We start from the raw sequence: 16114 nt of genomic DNA on the forward strand, positions 1-16114 counted from the left end.
TTTTCCTCTGCCCCTCTTCTAAAACATTTTCAGAAAAACACAAAAATATTTGCCTTTTTATTCGCCCTTCTTTCATTTTTCTTTTTGTTTACTTCTTGGTTGCTCATGTGCAGGATAGGTTTCTTGCCGCCATATCTGAATCTGGGGAGGGCATCATTGAAAAGGATAGTAGTAATCTTGAGGGAAACTTTGTTGACTTTGCTAATATTGATCCTCATGAAGAACACACTATCATACATACTGAAAAATTCCGCATGGGTAGTGGCAATATTATTGGAAAAGAGGTTATCTAAGATTTCTTTACTTGTGCCAGTATGATACCCATGCTAGGAGGGTCAATCCTTAATAAAACTATAGCCTAGCGGATGCAATATCTTTGCTTGTGATTAAGCTTGAAAGACAATTTGTTCATATGCTTCCGTGTAAACAAAGGATTTTCCTAGAGTTCTCTAATTTTCATCATCCTTCCGTTAAACGTGTTGCCACCATATTCATTGCTCATGAATTTAGATTTATTTTAAAAGAAGCGGGAGGAATATTTGCTCATTATAATATCAATGGTGGTTGTCCTCCCACAGAGGAGATCTTTTTTAATCAAGAAGAAATAATGAGATTGCAGTCTTCTGATTATGCTGCTTATAATGAAAACTTGAGAAAGAAGGTTCCTCCCGATGATTTGGTTGATAAGATTTCTGAACACAATAACAAATTTTCTATACAAAATAACGGATATGGCTTTGTGCTAAGAGATAAATTAAGAGAATTCACTCAAAGGAATGGTTATAATGAAGAGATATATCAAATACAAAGGGCCAAAGGAGGAATCTATTCCTCCCAAAATTGATGTTATAGATCCATACCCTATCAAATTTAGCCCCTTTGATTATTTTTGCTTCCCACAAAGAAAGCTTGCTGCCTAGAGGAAGGAGTATGATATGAGCATGGATGATCTCCCTCACTTCTATTACAATACCTAGATCGCTGCAATATGCCTAGCTAGGGGCGTTAAAAAATAGCGCTTGTTGGGAGGCAACCCAATTTTATTTTTATTTTTATTTTGTGCACCTGTTTTCCAATAAATATATCTTGTAGCCTCTGGTTAGAGGTGTTTCATGTTTTAAATTAGTGTTTGTGCCAAGTAAGACCTTTGGGATGATTTGGAAGATAGTTAATTTGATTTTGCTGAAAAACAGAAACTTTTGCGTCCAGTAGCAGAATTTTGATAATTCACAGGAACGTGATCTAGTTCTGAAATTTTTAAACTAGATTAAAATACAAATTTCCTAAGCTGTCCTAATTTTTCAGAATTTTTGGAGTTACAGAAGTATACGAAGTTTCCTGATTACTACAGACTGTTCTGTTTTTAGACAGATTCTGTTTTTCTTGTGTTCTTTGCTTATTTTGATGAATATATGGCTAGTATCGGGGGGTATGAACCATAGAGAAGTTGGAATACAGTATATATGACACCATATTAAATTTAGAATGAGTTAACAACAATACCTAAGTGGTGATTTGCTTTTCTTATACTAACAGATCTTACGAGTTTTTTTGTTGAGTTTTGTGTTGTGAAGTTTTCAAGTTTTGGGTAAAGATTTGATGACGACGGAATAAGGAGTGGCAAGAGCCTAAGCTTGGGGATTCCCAAAGCACCCCAAGGTAATATTCAATGACAACCAAGCATCTAAGCTTGGGGATGCCCCGGATGGCATCCCCTCTTTCGTCTTTGTCGGTGTACTAGAGTAGGGGTACCCTAGTATTCCGAACTTGTGCACGGGCAGTTGCAGCACCCCGCGGCAAGGCTTGCCGGGTGACCACCAAGGTCCTCCGTGGTTCCTTTGGAGCCATTCAAGAACAAAGTATTCAAGCCAAGGAGACAAGGCCCCGGCAAGAGGATCTTGCCGGGAAGGCCAACCAAGGCATCTCAAGGAACTTGCCGCGGCGCGCCACGCGTCCCGGGGAGGCCCGGTGAGCGACAACCTTCCGGACGCGACAAGACAACGACCGCGGCAAGGCGCTTGCCGCGGGAAACTACCACTCTGTACCCGCGCTCCAGCACATCCACCAACGTGTCGCCCTGGGACCTTTCCAGGCGCGCGTGGCAAGAGGCTGTGCGGCCAGCGGTGCGTGGTGGCAAGCGACGCTGACAAGATTGCCATCGTGGCAAGCGGTGGCGTCCCCGACGGTCCCTTTTTGCACTATTTGGGCGACGTAGACGGGCATTTAATGCCTTTGTCCCCTGCCGTCAGGGTTAGGTATGATACACTGTACAAGTAGTTGTACCAACCGCAATTCCTTTTCCATTTTTACCCTTGTCTACGTTGCCACCTATCGGAGACCCCTTTAGCATATAAAAGGAGGCCCATGCGCAACGTAGAGAGGGGGTTTTCGAAGGAAGAAAAACACTCACGCTCGGTATCACTAGCAGCTAGTGTGTACTGTAGCACTCTGCACTCCCGAGCAAGAACTCAATACACTCAGACATGCAGCAGTAGGAGTGTTATCTCTCCGGAGAGCTCCGAAGCTGGGTAAACTGCTCGTGTGCTTCGCCTCGATCCGCTCTTCGTGCGATCTCCGCCCCCCGCCGAACCGAAAGGGGCTCGGTCCGCCGGTCCCATAGGTGTTCATGGATCAGTTTCCCCGACATCTTTGGCGCGCCAGGTAGGGGAAATCGAGGTTGTGTGAACCTGATCCAACGTTCACACGAGCTAGATCTTCATCTTCTTCATCAACATGCCACCGAAGAAGAAGGCTTCGGCGGCAGCTGTTCCGTCCACGTCGATCCCACCACCACCGGAGCAAACGGGTGGTGGGGTAGACGTTGGCGGAAGAACGGGCATCGACGAGGGAGCTCACGGTGCTGCCAAGTCCAAGGACAAGGCTGCACAGACCTCGGTGTCCGTACATGCACCGCGCCCATCTCAAGAGGCGCAGGACCGACAGCGTCATGGTATTCGCAGTGCCATACGTTCGTTGGACCAAGATCGAGCTGGTGGATCTCGGGGTGCTCAAGACCAGCATGCACGCCAACATGCTGGCACGAGCGAGACACGGTCGCCTGGACAGGATACTGCTCCTTCTAACATAGTTAGAAGTCCGAGCATATCCCGCTCCTCGCGCCGTTTGCCACTGCCGCCCACCACTCCAGCAGAAGCTTTGGCGCGAGCTCAACTGCTCCTAGATTACCCTCCAATGGCAGACAAGATCGATGAATGGAGGGCCACCATTCAGAGTCTCATCGGCTTCGCCAACGGCGACACTCTGCGGCAGCCGAGTACATCGCTGCCGCGGCAGGACTGCCAGGCACGAGCCGATGGCGACGAAACCGGTGGGGGTGCAACCACCATGCACTCTCCACCCCGAAGGCCAAGATCGCCGACTCGCCGGATCCACCTCGACAGCGACTCCACCGCATCATCAAATCCACGAGCTCGTCGCGATCAGCACCAAGTTCTTCATGAACGACAGCAAGAAGACGCTCGTACTCGCACCGAGCGCCGAAGAGAAGCGCGGCGTCAACCGGACCAGCGCGCTGGGCCCTCTGTCGACATGCATGCACCAGGGGAACCAGGCGACTTGCCGTACGCGGTAGGTTGCCCTGCGTTCACTCGTGAGCTGCGGCAAGTCCAGTGGCCCAGCACGAAGAATTTCAAGCCAGACGTACCAGAGAAGTACGATGACAAGTCGCATCCGTCGGAGTTCCTCAGCATCTACACCATCGCGGTGCAAGCTGCCGGGGGGCGGGACGACAAGATCCTGGCCAACTACTTCCCGTTGGTGCTCAAGCCCAATGTCAGATCTTGGCTCATGAACTTGCCGGACAACTCCATATCCTCCTGGGCAGACCTATGCCATTAGTTTGTCGGCGCCTTTACAGGCGGCCACAAGCCTCATGGCCAAGAGAGCGACCTTCATCTGCTCGCCTAGAAGGAAGGAGAGCCCCTGCGCAAGTACATTCAGAGATTCAGCCGCGTACAGCACAACATCCCAGATGTCCACCCTGCCGCGGTAATTAGCGCGTTCCATCAGAACGTGCGAAACCGCAGGATGCGGGAGGAGATGGCGATGTGCAAGATCAGAGACGTCAGTGAGCTATATGCCCTGGCCGACAAGTGTGCACATGCTGAGGAAGGGAGGAAACTCCCCGGAGAGAATACAGAAGCAGGAGGATCTGATAGTGAGGAGGCTGCCCCGACAAAGAAAAACCGGCGGCGGAACAACAGGAAGAAGAAAGGCAAAGATGTGCTAGTCGTTGAGCAGTCCGGCAACGGAGGTGGCGCCAAGAAAGCCAAAGCTGGTAGCTCGGGCGAGGAGATTGCCGCAGGCACCAACTACCAGCTGTGGCGGTCGCCGACAAGCAGGACGGCACCAACAAGCAGTACTGCAAGATCCACCGCACCAAGGGCCATGACCTCCAGAGCTGCAAGAAGGTCGAGCAGCTTGTCGAGCAGCAAAAGGCTGAAAACGAGCGACGCGACAAGGAGAAGGCCCAGGAAGGTGCTGGAGGAGCCGGCAAGAAATGCCCCGGCCGAGGAGGACGCCGCGGCAAGGCCAAGCAGCGGCAAGGAGACAGACCTCCCCGCGGCCGCGACAAGGATGAAGATGACGACGACGATGAAGATATGGATGATGACGAGACTGATGAGCAGGAGTTCCAGAAAGCCACAGAGGTCCTGTGCGTTGACGGCGGTGCTTCTCTGCATACTTCACACCGCCAGCTCAAGCAGTGGGTGCGGGAAGTCAATGCGGCAGAACCACCCGTCGAGTCACGCAAGCCTCTAAAATGGTCCAGCACGCCTATCATCTTTGATATTGAGGACCACCCTGATCGCATAACTGCGGTCGGGTGCTTTCCAATGTTGGTTTCACCAACTATCCGCAACCTCAAGGTCACTAAGATGCTAGTTGACGGCGGGGCCGGCTTGAACCTGATCTCCTCCATGGTACTCCAGAAACTCCAGATCCCTGATGGCGAGCTCGAAGAGACCGGCACATTCCAAGGAATCAATCCGGGAAGGAGCAAGCCAAAGGGAAAGATCACGTTGTCGGTGACATTTGGCAGCGAGTTGAACTTCAGGACTGAGAGGGTCACTTTTGACGTTGCTGACTTTCCATTGCCTTACAATGGGATACTCGGCCGTCCAGCACTCGCCAAATTCATGGCAGCCTCTCACTATGCATACAACATGCTGAAGATGCCAGGCCCGATAAGTGTCATCTCTGTCCCTGGCAACAAGAATGATGCTCTTATCTGCGCCGACAAGATCTACCAGGAAGCAGCAACCACAATAGATCGCAAGTCACTTGCCGTTGAAGCTCCCGGGGCGAAGAAGAAGACCAAGTCCAGCAAGAGTTCTGATGCCCACTCCGGCAAGCGCACCTCTTCGGAGTGCTGCGCTACCGTCGAGGACGCACCATCGAGCTCCACCGGCAAGTGTAAGAAGATAATGGCAGCTCCACCAGAGACCAAGAAGGTGTCCGCCAAGGAGGATGGCACTGGTGGTACCTTTACCATCAGTGCCACTCTTGACCCTAAATAGGAAAGCGCGCTCGTTGCTCTCCTGCGGGCGAACGTCGACGTATTTGCGTGGCAACCGTCTGACATCCCCGGTGTTCCCAGGAAAGTAATCGAGCACCATCTTGCCGTCTGTCCTCATGCGCGGCCCATCAAGTAGAAAGTCAGGAAGCAGGCAGTGGAGCGCCAAGAATTCATTGCAGAAGAAATCAAGAAATTGGAAGCAGCAGGCCTTGTCAGAGGAGTGCTCCATCCTACGTGGTTGGCCAACCCTGTAGTCGTGCGCAAGGCAAACGAGAAATGGAGGCTTTGTATCGACTTTACCGATGTCAATAAAGCTTGTCCCAAAGACCCATTTCCCTTGCCGCGCATCGATCAGATTGTTGACTCCACGGCCGAATGTGACTTACTTTCATTTCTTGATGCATACTCAGGATACCATCAGATCTTCATGGCAGAAGAGGATGAGGAGAAGACTGCATTCATCACCCCATGTGGCACATACTGTTTCGTACGGATGCCTTTCGGTTTAAAGAATGCTGGTTCAACATTTGCAAGGGTAGTCCATGACGCTTTTGAGCCGCAAATACACAGAAATGTGGAAGCCTACATGGATGACATAGTGGTCAAGAGCAGGGACAAGGCGACTCTGATTCAAGATTTAGACGAAACCTTTGCAAATCCGCACAAGATCAACCTCAAGCTTAACCCCGAGAAGTGTGTGTTTGGAGTCCCCTCCGGCAAGCTTCTCGGGTTCTTCGTGTCTCAGCGGGGAATTGAAGCCAATCCCGACAAGATCAAGGCCATTGAGCAGATTGAAGCACCAAAGCGCGTCAAGGATGTACGAAGACTTGCCGGTTGCGTAGCTGCTCTTAGCAGGTTTATCTCTAGGTCTGCTGAGCGCGCCCTGCCATTTTTCAAAATATTGAAAAAGGCAGGTCCAATGAAATGGACTCCTGAAGAGGAGGCTGCACTACAGGAATTAAAGAGATACCTGTCCTCCACTCCAACACTTGTCGCACCTAAGCCACAAGAGAAGTTGCTGCTATATATAGCGGCAACCAATCAAGTGGTTAGTGCTACGTTAGTAGCGGAGAGGGAGGCGGATGATGAGCCAGCAACCACGGCAGATGCATCCAGCGACAAGCAGGGGACTTCATCGTCAAGCTCTGGTCCCGACAAAGATGGATCTGCGCAGGCGCGTGAGAAGATGCAGAAAAGAATGGTGCAGCGCCCAGTTTACTTTGTCAGTTCCCTTCTGCAGGGGGCTAGGTCAAGGTACTCTGGTGTGCAGAAATTGCTTTTCGGCCTTCTCATGGCCTCGAGAAAGCTGCGCCATTACTTCCAAGCACATGAGATCACAGTCGTCACTCGTTTTCCGCTGAAGAGGATACTGCAAAATCCAGAAGCAACAGACAGGATTGTCGAGTGGGCACTGGAACTGTCAAGATTTGGCCTCAAGTTTGAGAGCACTTCAACTATCCAAAGCAGAGCATTGGCGGAGTTCATAGCAGAATGGACGCCAACACAAGATGAAGAAATTCCAGAAACGAGCATCCCCGTCAAGGAAGCAAGCAAAGAGTGGCTGATGTACTTTGATGGTGCCTTCTCGCTGCAAGGCGCCGGTGCGGGTGTGCTACTTGTTGCACCCACCGGAGAGCACCTCAAGTACGTAGTCCAGATGCACTTTCCCAAGGAGCAAGCAACAAACAATACCGCATAGTATGAAGGTTTGCTTGCCGGTCTCAGGATCGCAGCAGACCTTGGGATCAAGAAGCTCATTGTCAGGGGTGACTCACAGCTTGTCGTCCGCCAAGTGAACAAGAATTATCAGAGTCCGTTGATGGAAGCTTACGTTGATGATGTGAGAAAGCTAGAAGAGCACTTTGACGGCCTACAGATGGAACATGTTCCAAGAGCTCAGAACGACATTGCCGATGGCCTGTCGAAGTGCGCCGCACTTAAGTAACCTGTGGAACCAGGGATATTTGTGCTCAAACTGACTCAACCGTCTGTAACGCCATCAACTGGACAGAGCAAGAAGAGGAAGTTGATTTCTGGTGACTATTTTCCGGTAGAGCTCCCCGAAGCCACCGCCAAGAAGGTCCTCAAGATCAACACCAAGGGTGCTGAGGAACAGTCTGCTCCGGCAAGCCCTAGGGTTTGTTCCGTTGAAGCAGACGCTCCCGACAAGTTTTGCTCCGGCAAGCTTGCCGGGGAACTTCAAGCTCCGGCTGAGCCGCAGGTTCTCGCCGTAGAAGCGGATGTTCCCGCAGCAGCAGATGTGCCTTTAGTCCTTGTTGTCGAGCCGCAAGCTCCAGCATGGGCAGAGCAGATTGTCCGTTTCCTTCACACAGGAGAACTTCCCGAAGAGCAAGAAGAAGCGGAAAGAGTAGCCCGACAGTCAAGTATGTACCAGTTTGTCGACAACACACTGTACAGAAGAAGACTCAACAGCGTGAAATTGAAGTGTATTCACCGGGAAGACGGACAAAAGCTGTTGGCAGAGATACATGGAGGCATATGTGGTCACCACATTGGCGCAAGAGCACTTGCCGGCAAAGCGTTCCGGCAAGGTTTCTTTTGGTCGACAACCCTCCAGGATGCAACTTCACAAGTAACCAAGTGTGAAGCGGGCCAGTTCCATTCCAAGCAGATACACCAGCCAGCTCAAGCTCTCCAGACGATCCCTTTATCCTGGCCATTTTCGGTCTGGGGGCTCGACATCCTCAGCCCCTTTCCCCGAGCTGTCGGGGGCTTTGAGTACTTGTACATTGCAATCGACAAGTTCACAAAGTGGCCAGAAGTGGAAGCAGTGAGGAAGGTGACAGCACAGTCAGCAGTCAAGTTCTTCAGGTCGATTGTTTGCCGCTTCGGGATCCCTAACAGGATCATCACCGACAACGGCACGCAATTCACGAGCCGCACCTTCATACAGTACGTCCAAGATCTTGGCACCAAGGTCTGCTTCGCTTCTGTTGCTCATCCGAGAAGTAATGGTCAAGCGGAGAGGGCGAATGCTGAAGTGCTGCGCGGGCTCAAGACCAGGACTTTCGACAGGCTGCGCAAGTGCGGAAAGAACTGGATTGAGGAGCTGCCGGTGGTTCTTTGGTCGATCAGGACGACGCCAAATCGAGCCACTGGCCAGACACCTTTCGCTCTAGTCTATGGAGCAGAGGCAGTTCTCCCCACGGAACTCGTATACGGGTCACCTCGAGTGCTCGCTTATGATGAGCTTGAGCAAGAGCAGTTGCGACAAGATGACGCGCTGCTCCTTGAGGAGGACCGTCTTCAGGCCGCTATACGAGCTGCTCGATACCAGCAAGCTTTGCGCCGCTACCATAGCCGCAAAGTTAATGCCAGAAGTCTCGAGGAAGGCGACCTTGTTCTTCGGCGCGTTCAGTCTGCCAAGAATTCCAACAAGTTGACGCCGAAGTGGGAAGGCCCTTACCGGGTGAAACGAGTCACTAGGCCTGGCGCTGTCTGCCTTGAGACCGAAGATGGCATTCTGGTGAGCAACTCCTGGAACATTGAGCATCTTCGTAAGTTTTACCCGTAAGGCGCGGTTGCCGGAACCTGTTCCGGCAACCACCTTTTGTACAAGTCTTGCCGATGTTGCATGTAATCCTTTGTACGAAGCCGGGCGTAGACCCCGTGCATAAGTAAAGCTCATGTGCTCCGCACATCTTGTCAATTTCATGCTTTTTTTTGCATGCGTTATCTGACACTTTGTGCAGCGCCTACCCCCGGTAAGCAATAACGAGCCGTAAGGCTCCATATCTTTATTTTCTCTTCTTTCTCTTTCTCAAAGAAAGGAAGGTTCCCTCGCCCACAAGTTTGCCGGGGGGAAAGGAGAAGATAATGGTGTGGACCAAGCGTCGTTCGAGGAAGTTTCGCCTTACCGGAAGCAAACGACAGAAAATCTAAGTTGCTAAAGTTTGAGCAATCAGTTTTAAAAATTTTAAGTTATCTTCCTCGAACGACCGTGCTTTGTATGGAAAACCTGTGCGTGGAGGAACCAACTCGTAGCTAGTTGCGCCCTTACTTTGTTTCGAGTCCGCTCAACAACTTAAGTGAGCTGCGACTAGTTGCGACAAGGTTTCTTGTCGGTAGCGGCACCGCCAGCAGGCTGCTGACGTCCCGCACTCAGCGCTCGCGGCTAAGGTGCCTGCGCCGACAAGTTCCCGAAAAGCGTAGGGCAAAAACATACAAAGGAAGGAATCAAGTAAAGGAAATAACATAGCAATCTCTACCCGAAATAGAGTCATATTACAAGATAGCTTGTTGCAGCTCTAACAGATTGTTCTCATAACATGACCAGCAGCGACAAGAAAAAGAGAAAACGGGCGGCCTAATCTACGCGATCGCCCTCAACCCTCTTGATCCCGCTCACCTTGTCCACAATGGGTGCGACAAGGGTCTTGAGTGCTTCCAGATCAGCATCCGGCGGCAAGGACCTGAGGACGTTGGTGAGGTTGAGGCCTGGGTTGCGGAAGGCCACCTTCACCAGCACCTTTTGAAGAGCTCCTGCATAGATCTTGCGCGACTCGTCGGCCAGCTGCTTTGGGATCTTCTCCCGGAGTCGCTGGAGGGCCGTCGCCACGCCTTTGAAGAACAAGCTGAGCTTGGCGCTGGGTTGAAGGTGCTCATTGGAGGAATACCCGAGATCCTCCATCCCCAGCTGCACCAGCTCCCTGTCGATGGCTGCGGCAACATCCACGAGACCCTCGGTCCAGTGCTCCACATTCTCCCTAAAAGTGTTCTGGGCGGCAGCAGCACTCGCCAGCAGTGCCTCGTCGGCCTTGATCTTCTCCTTCAAGGCCACCTCCTGCTCCCTGGCGCCGTCCAGCGTCTTGGTCAAAGTAGTCAGCTTCAACTCAAGATCTGCGTTGGAGTCCTTGGCGGCGCTAAGCTCCTTGCTCCTCTCGGCGAGACGACCCTGCAGCTCGCCAAGGGTGTAGGCATCCTTCTCGCACTCACGCTTGAGCGCAGCAAGCTCCTCGCCGCTCACCTTGAGATCGGCCTCCAGCTGCGCCACCTTCATCTCCAGCTCCTTCTTGGTGGCCTCGGTAGCTGCGGCAGCATCCTCTGCTTCCTTGAGAGCCCCGCCGAATGTTTGATCGCGCGCGGCAAGCTCCTCCTCGTGGCTGTCAAGGTTAACCTTCCGCTGCGCCAACTCGCCTTCCTACGCAGACAGCTTCTCGGCAGCAAGCCGCTGTTGCTCTTCAACTTCAGCCTTCTCGAGGAGGAAGGCTTTATGCTCCTCGGCGAGTTGCTCCCGCTCCTCTGCCATGGACCAGAGAGCTTCCTGGTTGAGGCCCCGGAGCTCCTCCGCGCACTTCTCGATGTCCACTCTCGCCTTCGTGACAAGCGCTTCTCGGGATACCAGCTTGGCCTGTCGGGCACGGTAGAGCGACAACAGCTTCCGCAGCAGCTGCTCCTCCTCAGGCTCGCCGCTGCTACTACTCGGCGCGTCGACCAGCGTCAGCCCAGCGGAGGCGAGCAACTCTTCATCAAAGATTTCTCCTACGATCGGCGCCCTGGAGCTCGACGCCCAGGGGAGCTTGATGAAGACGCCATCGCCGACCTTCAAATAGGCGCCAGGCTGGGGCTCTTCGGAGCCTGACGCTGCAGCAGCGGTGGAGGGATCAGCGGTCGGCGTAGCGCTTGACGCTCCTGTGGCCTCGGGGCCGTCAGTGCGATCGTCGGACCCCTCGCCAGCTTCTGCGGCGGCAGCTTTGGCGGCCTCTCCGCCGGCGGGATCATCAGCGCCGGCTTCTTCTTCGGTGACAGCAGTGTCGTCGGTATTGCCACGCGCGTTCTCCTCGCCGGCGACCTCAGTTTCCATCGGCTCCGTGGCAGATGGACCTGACGACCGGAAAAGGAAGAAAAGTCAAGAAAATATTCAAAAAGAAAATCAGAAGAAGAAGAACCCAAGGGAAGTTTTCAAGCAAGAGGATTACCTGTACTAGGATCTACAGTCGTGGTCTCCGCCACCGGGGGGTCGCTGGTGTTGTACCTTGCCGGAGAACTGTCCCTTGCCGGAGACTTCTCCCTTACCGGAAAATTCTCCCTTGACGAAGAACGCTCCCTTGCCGGGGAATCCTGCCTTGGCGGTGTAGTCGAAGCAGATGGCATGTCGGGAGCGGCTTCCGGGCACTCCTGGTGAGACTGCTCTGCTCCTACGCAAATAAATAGTCAGATGTCAGCAAAGAAAGAGCAACCATGCGCGCCTAATAGCAGGAAGTAAACCATATACTTACGCTGGGGGCTGCGCTGGGGGCTGCTTTGGGGAATAGTTGCCGGGTCCGGCAAGGTGGTCTCGAACACACCCCCTGCTGTCGCGGTGGGTTCGTCCTCGATGACAATCACCGGGACCTTGGCTCTCTTTGCTGCTCTTTGGACCAGAGTCCTGAAAAGGAATGGGTTCGGAGTAAAGCAAATCAGATACAGGACAAAACAACAAGAATTGAAGAACTACAAGTACAGCAAAGAATCTTACTCTTCCTCTTCCTCGTCGGAGCTGAGCGCGGAGAGGTCGAAGTCCGGCCCACCTTCGGCGCGACAAGGCGGAGGAGTAGGTTCCCTTAGCCGCTTGGTGGGAGCAGAGGCGGTGGTCCGGGAGGGCCCCGCTCCAGTTGCCGCAGCGGCGTGAGGTGCTCCCGCGGCAACAGTGCTTGCCACGATGGAGCGCGTCGCGCGGTGCGGCGGCTGTTGACCCGTTTGCCGCCCCGCTACGTCCCCGGCCTTGCGGAGACGCCTTCTTGGTGGAGTTGGGGGTTCCGCTTGCGGCGAGCTGTCTGAAGGTGAGAAAGAGGAGGAGTCGATCTTCAACGAGTCGCTCGCGCCCTCGGCGGGCTCGCTCGACTCAGCTTCAGGCCCGACAAGCTCTCCCTCGCTGGCAAGCTCCTCTCGCTCGGCAAGGCTTGCCGCCTCTGCTGCCTCTGCCTCCTCCATGGTGAATCCAAACTCGCCCGCGGCAGCGGCTGCCGCCGCCTCTTCTAGCCTAGTGGCGATGCGCTGCATCTCCGCATCGGTGGTGTCACGAGTAAGGCTCTTCTGTTCATCGGAGCGGACCGGCACTTCTACCAAGCCGTCAAAGAACTCCTGCACGACGTCGTCTGCAGGCTCTTGCCAAGTTGGGACAATTCCATGTGAATCGCACAATGGCATCATTGCATGGATGCGGTCGAGCGAGGAGTTGTTGCACAGCGGAACGACACCCCTCGGCAACCTGAACACTTCGGGATGTTGAGGATCGTGCTTGAACAGTTCCAGGAGCATCACGTCCAGTTCCAGGACAGTGAAGTTGAAGTTGAGGCCCGGGCGCAGCCTCATGATATCCGCCGCATTCTGGAACTCCCAGGCGGGTCTCCTCCTCTCCTGCAGGGGGGCGATGCGGCGGCAAAGAAAATCTGCGCCAACGGCGCCTACGGTGAGCCCGGCAAGCCTGAGGCGTAGGATCTGGGTGATGGCAATCTTCAGCCTATCGTCTTCCGGGGCCACGCTTCTCCAATCGTTGCCGCGCGCTACTGGGGCTTGGCGCTGGGCGGTAAATGGCTGCGGGTTCTCCTCGACAATCCAGCACCAGTCTGCTCTCCATTCATCCCACTTGCTGCGGAGCTCTCCCTCCAGATAAGCTTCCTTCTTGCCAGTTCTTGAGATCCAGGCGATTCCGCCGGATAAAGGCTCCCCTCTCTCAACTCGGGGCATAAAGAAGTGGCGAAAAAGAGCTACATTTGGATAGACTCCGACAAAGTTTTCACAGAGATGTGCGAAAACTGCCATGGTCAGAACGGTGTTGGGGGTGAAGTCAAGGAGGCGGAACCCGTAGGTGTTCATAATGTCACAGAAAAACTCAGAGAAAGGCGGGCAGAGCCCGCAGTAGAAGAACAACGCGAAGAAGGGATATCCATTCGGAGCCAGTTCCGAAGCGGCAGCTGAGAGTACCTTCGTGCGCGGATGCGCTCGCGTCTCCGTCGACCAGAAGAGGTAGTAATACTCCCTCAGCTCCTTGGCGGCGAGCTGAGGGGGGAAGGTTGCCCGCTCCTTTCGCAGCGCCACGAGCCGCTGCGCCTTGGCCGACTTCACAACCTTCCCGGCTTTCGGAGCCATGGCGGAGGTGGTGAGAGAGATCGACGGCGTTGGTGGTGCCGGTGGCGATGGGGGGCGGAGCGCTGCTCTCTTTCAGCTTTGGGAAGAAGGGGGGAGCGGTGGAGGTTTTTGAGATTGGAATAGCAACCGGCAAGATGGGCGAACTGCCCCTGTTTCCCCTGCTTATAAAGAGGGAGGGGGCAGACGTTCCGTCTTTCCGAATAAATAAACCACCCACGATCTCTCCCACGATGCCGCATTCGACGCGTGCCGTTCGAGGAGGGCGCAGTGGATACAGAGTGAGATACGGCGTAACCCAGGCCGCGCGTGCCCGTGCCCTGTTTTGGGCCTGGCCCAACAGCGCTCGGCACCGTGTGTGGCCCAGGCCCGGGGGCTCCTGTCGGTGTACTAGAGTAGGGGTACCCTAGTATCCCGAACTTGTGCATGGGCAGTTGCAGCACCCCGCGGCAAGGCTTGCTGGGTGACCGCCAAGGTCCTCCGTGGTTCCTTTGGAGCCATTCAAGAACAAAGTATTCAAGCCAAGGAGACAAGGCCCCGGCAAGAGGAGCTTGCCGGGAAGGCCAACCAAGGCATCTCAAGGAACTTGCCGCGACACGCCACGCGTCCCGGCGAGGCCCGATGAGCGACAAGCTTCCGGACGCGACAAGACAACGACCGCGGCAAGGCGCTTGCCGCGGCAAACTACCACTCTGTACCCGCGCTCCAGCACATCCACCAACGTGTCGCCCTGGGACCTTTCCAGGCGCGTGTGGCAAGAGGCTGTGCGGCCAGCGGTGCGCGGTGGCAAGCGACGCTGACAAGATTGCCATCGTGGCAAGTGGTGGCGTCCCTGACGGCCCCTTTTTGCACTATTTGGGCGACGTAGACGGGCATTTAATGCCTTTGTCCCCTGCCGTCAGGGTTAGGTATGATACACTGTACAGGTAGTTGTACCAACCGCAATTCCTTTTCCATTTTTACCCTTGTCTATGTTGCCACCTATCGGAGACCCCTTTAGCATATAAAAGGAGGCCCATGCGCAACATAGAGAGGGGGTTTTCGAAGGCAGAAAAACACTCACGCTCGGTCTCGCTAGCAGCTAGTGTGTAGTGTAGCACTCCGCGCTCCCGAGCAAGAACTCAATACACTCAGACATGCAGCAGTAGGAGTGTTATCTCTCCGGAGAGCTCCGAAGCTGGGTAAACTGCTCGTGTGCTTCGCCTCGATCCGCTCTTCGTGCGATCTCCGCCTGCCGCCGAACCGAAAGGGGCTCGGTCCACCGGTCCCATAGGTGTTCGTGGATCAGTTTCCCTGATAGTCTTCAGTCCATCGGTAAATTTACTTGAGGCTATATTTTTATTCACCACATGATATGTGTTTTGCTTGGAGCGTCTTGTATGATATGAGTCTTTACTTTTTAGTTTGCCACAATCATCCTTGCTGCACACACCTTTTGAGGGGGACACACATTAATCTTGAATTTATTAGAATACCCTACGTGCTTCACTTATATCTTTTGAGCTAGGTAGTTTGCTCTAGTGCTTCAGTTATATCCTTTTAAAGCATGGCGGTGCTTTTATTTTATAGAAATTTATGAACTCTCATGCTTCACTTATATTATTTTGAGAGTCTTAAACAGTGTGGTAATCTGCTTAGGTTATGAATTTAGTCCTAATATGATGGGCATCCAAAATAGATATAATAAAAACTTTCATATAAAGTGCATTGAATATATGAGAAGTTTGATTCCTTGCATTTGTTTTGAGATATAAAGATGGTGATATTAGAGTAATGCTAGTGAGTAATTGTGGATTGGTAGAAATACTTGTGTTAAATTTTGTGATTCCCATAGCATGCACGTAAGGTGAACCATTATGTGATGAAGTCAGAGCCTAATTTATTTTTTGGTTGTCATCCTTTGTGTGGAGGTCGTGATCGCGTGATGGTTAACTCCTACCAACCCTTCCCCTAGGAGCATGCATATTAGTACTTTGTTTCAATGGATAATAGACTTTTGCAATAAGTATGTGAGTTCTTCATGACTAATGTTTCCATGGATTATACGCACTCTCACCCTTCCACCATTGCTAGCCTCTCTAGTACCGCACAACTTTCACTGATGCATTTAACCCACCATATACCTTCCTCAAAACAACCACCATACATACCTATTATGGCATCTCCATCGCCATTCCGAGATATATTGCCACGCAACTTCCGTCGTTCCGTTTATTATAACATACACCATCATTGTCATATTGTTCTCATATGCATGAGGCATTCATATAGAGTCATATTCTTGTTCTCGCATTGAGTTATACTTCTTGAGTTGTAAGTAAATAAAACTGTGATGATCATCATTATTAGAGCCTTGTCCCATGTGAGGAAAGGATGATGGAAGCTATGATTCCCTCACAAGCTGGGATGAGTCTCCGGACTTCAAAGAAAATAAAAGAGGCCAAAGAAGCCCAAATAAAAAAAAGAGGACAAAGAAGACCAAATAAA

This window comes from Triticum dicoccoides, chromosome 2B (assembly GCF_002162155.2).
Source record: "Triticum dicoccoides isolate Atlit2015 ecotype Zavitan chromosome 2B, WEW_v2.0, whole genome shotgun sequence".
Lineage (NCBI taxonomy): Eukaryota > Viridiplantae > Streptophyta > Magnoliopsida > Poales > Poaceae > Triticum > Triticum dicoccoides.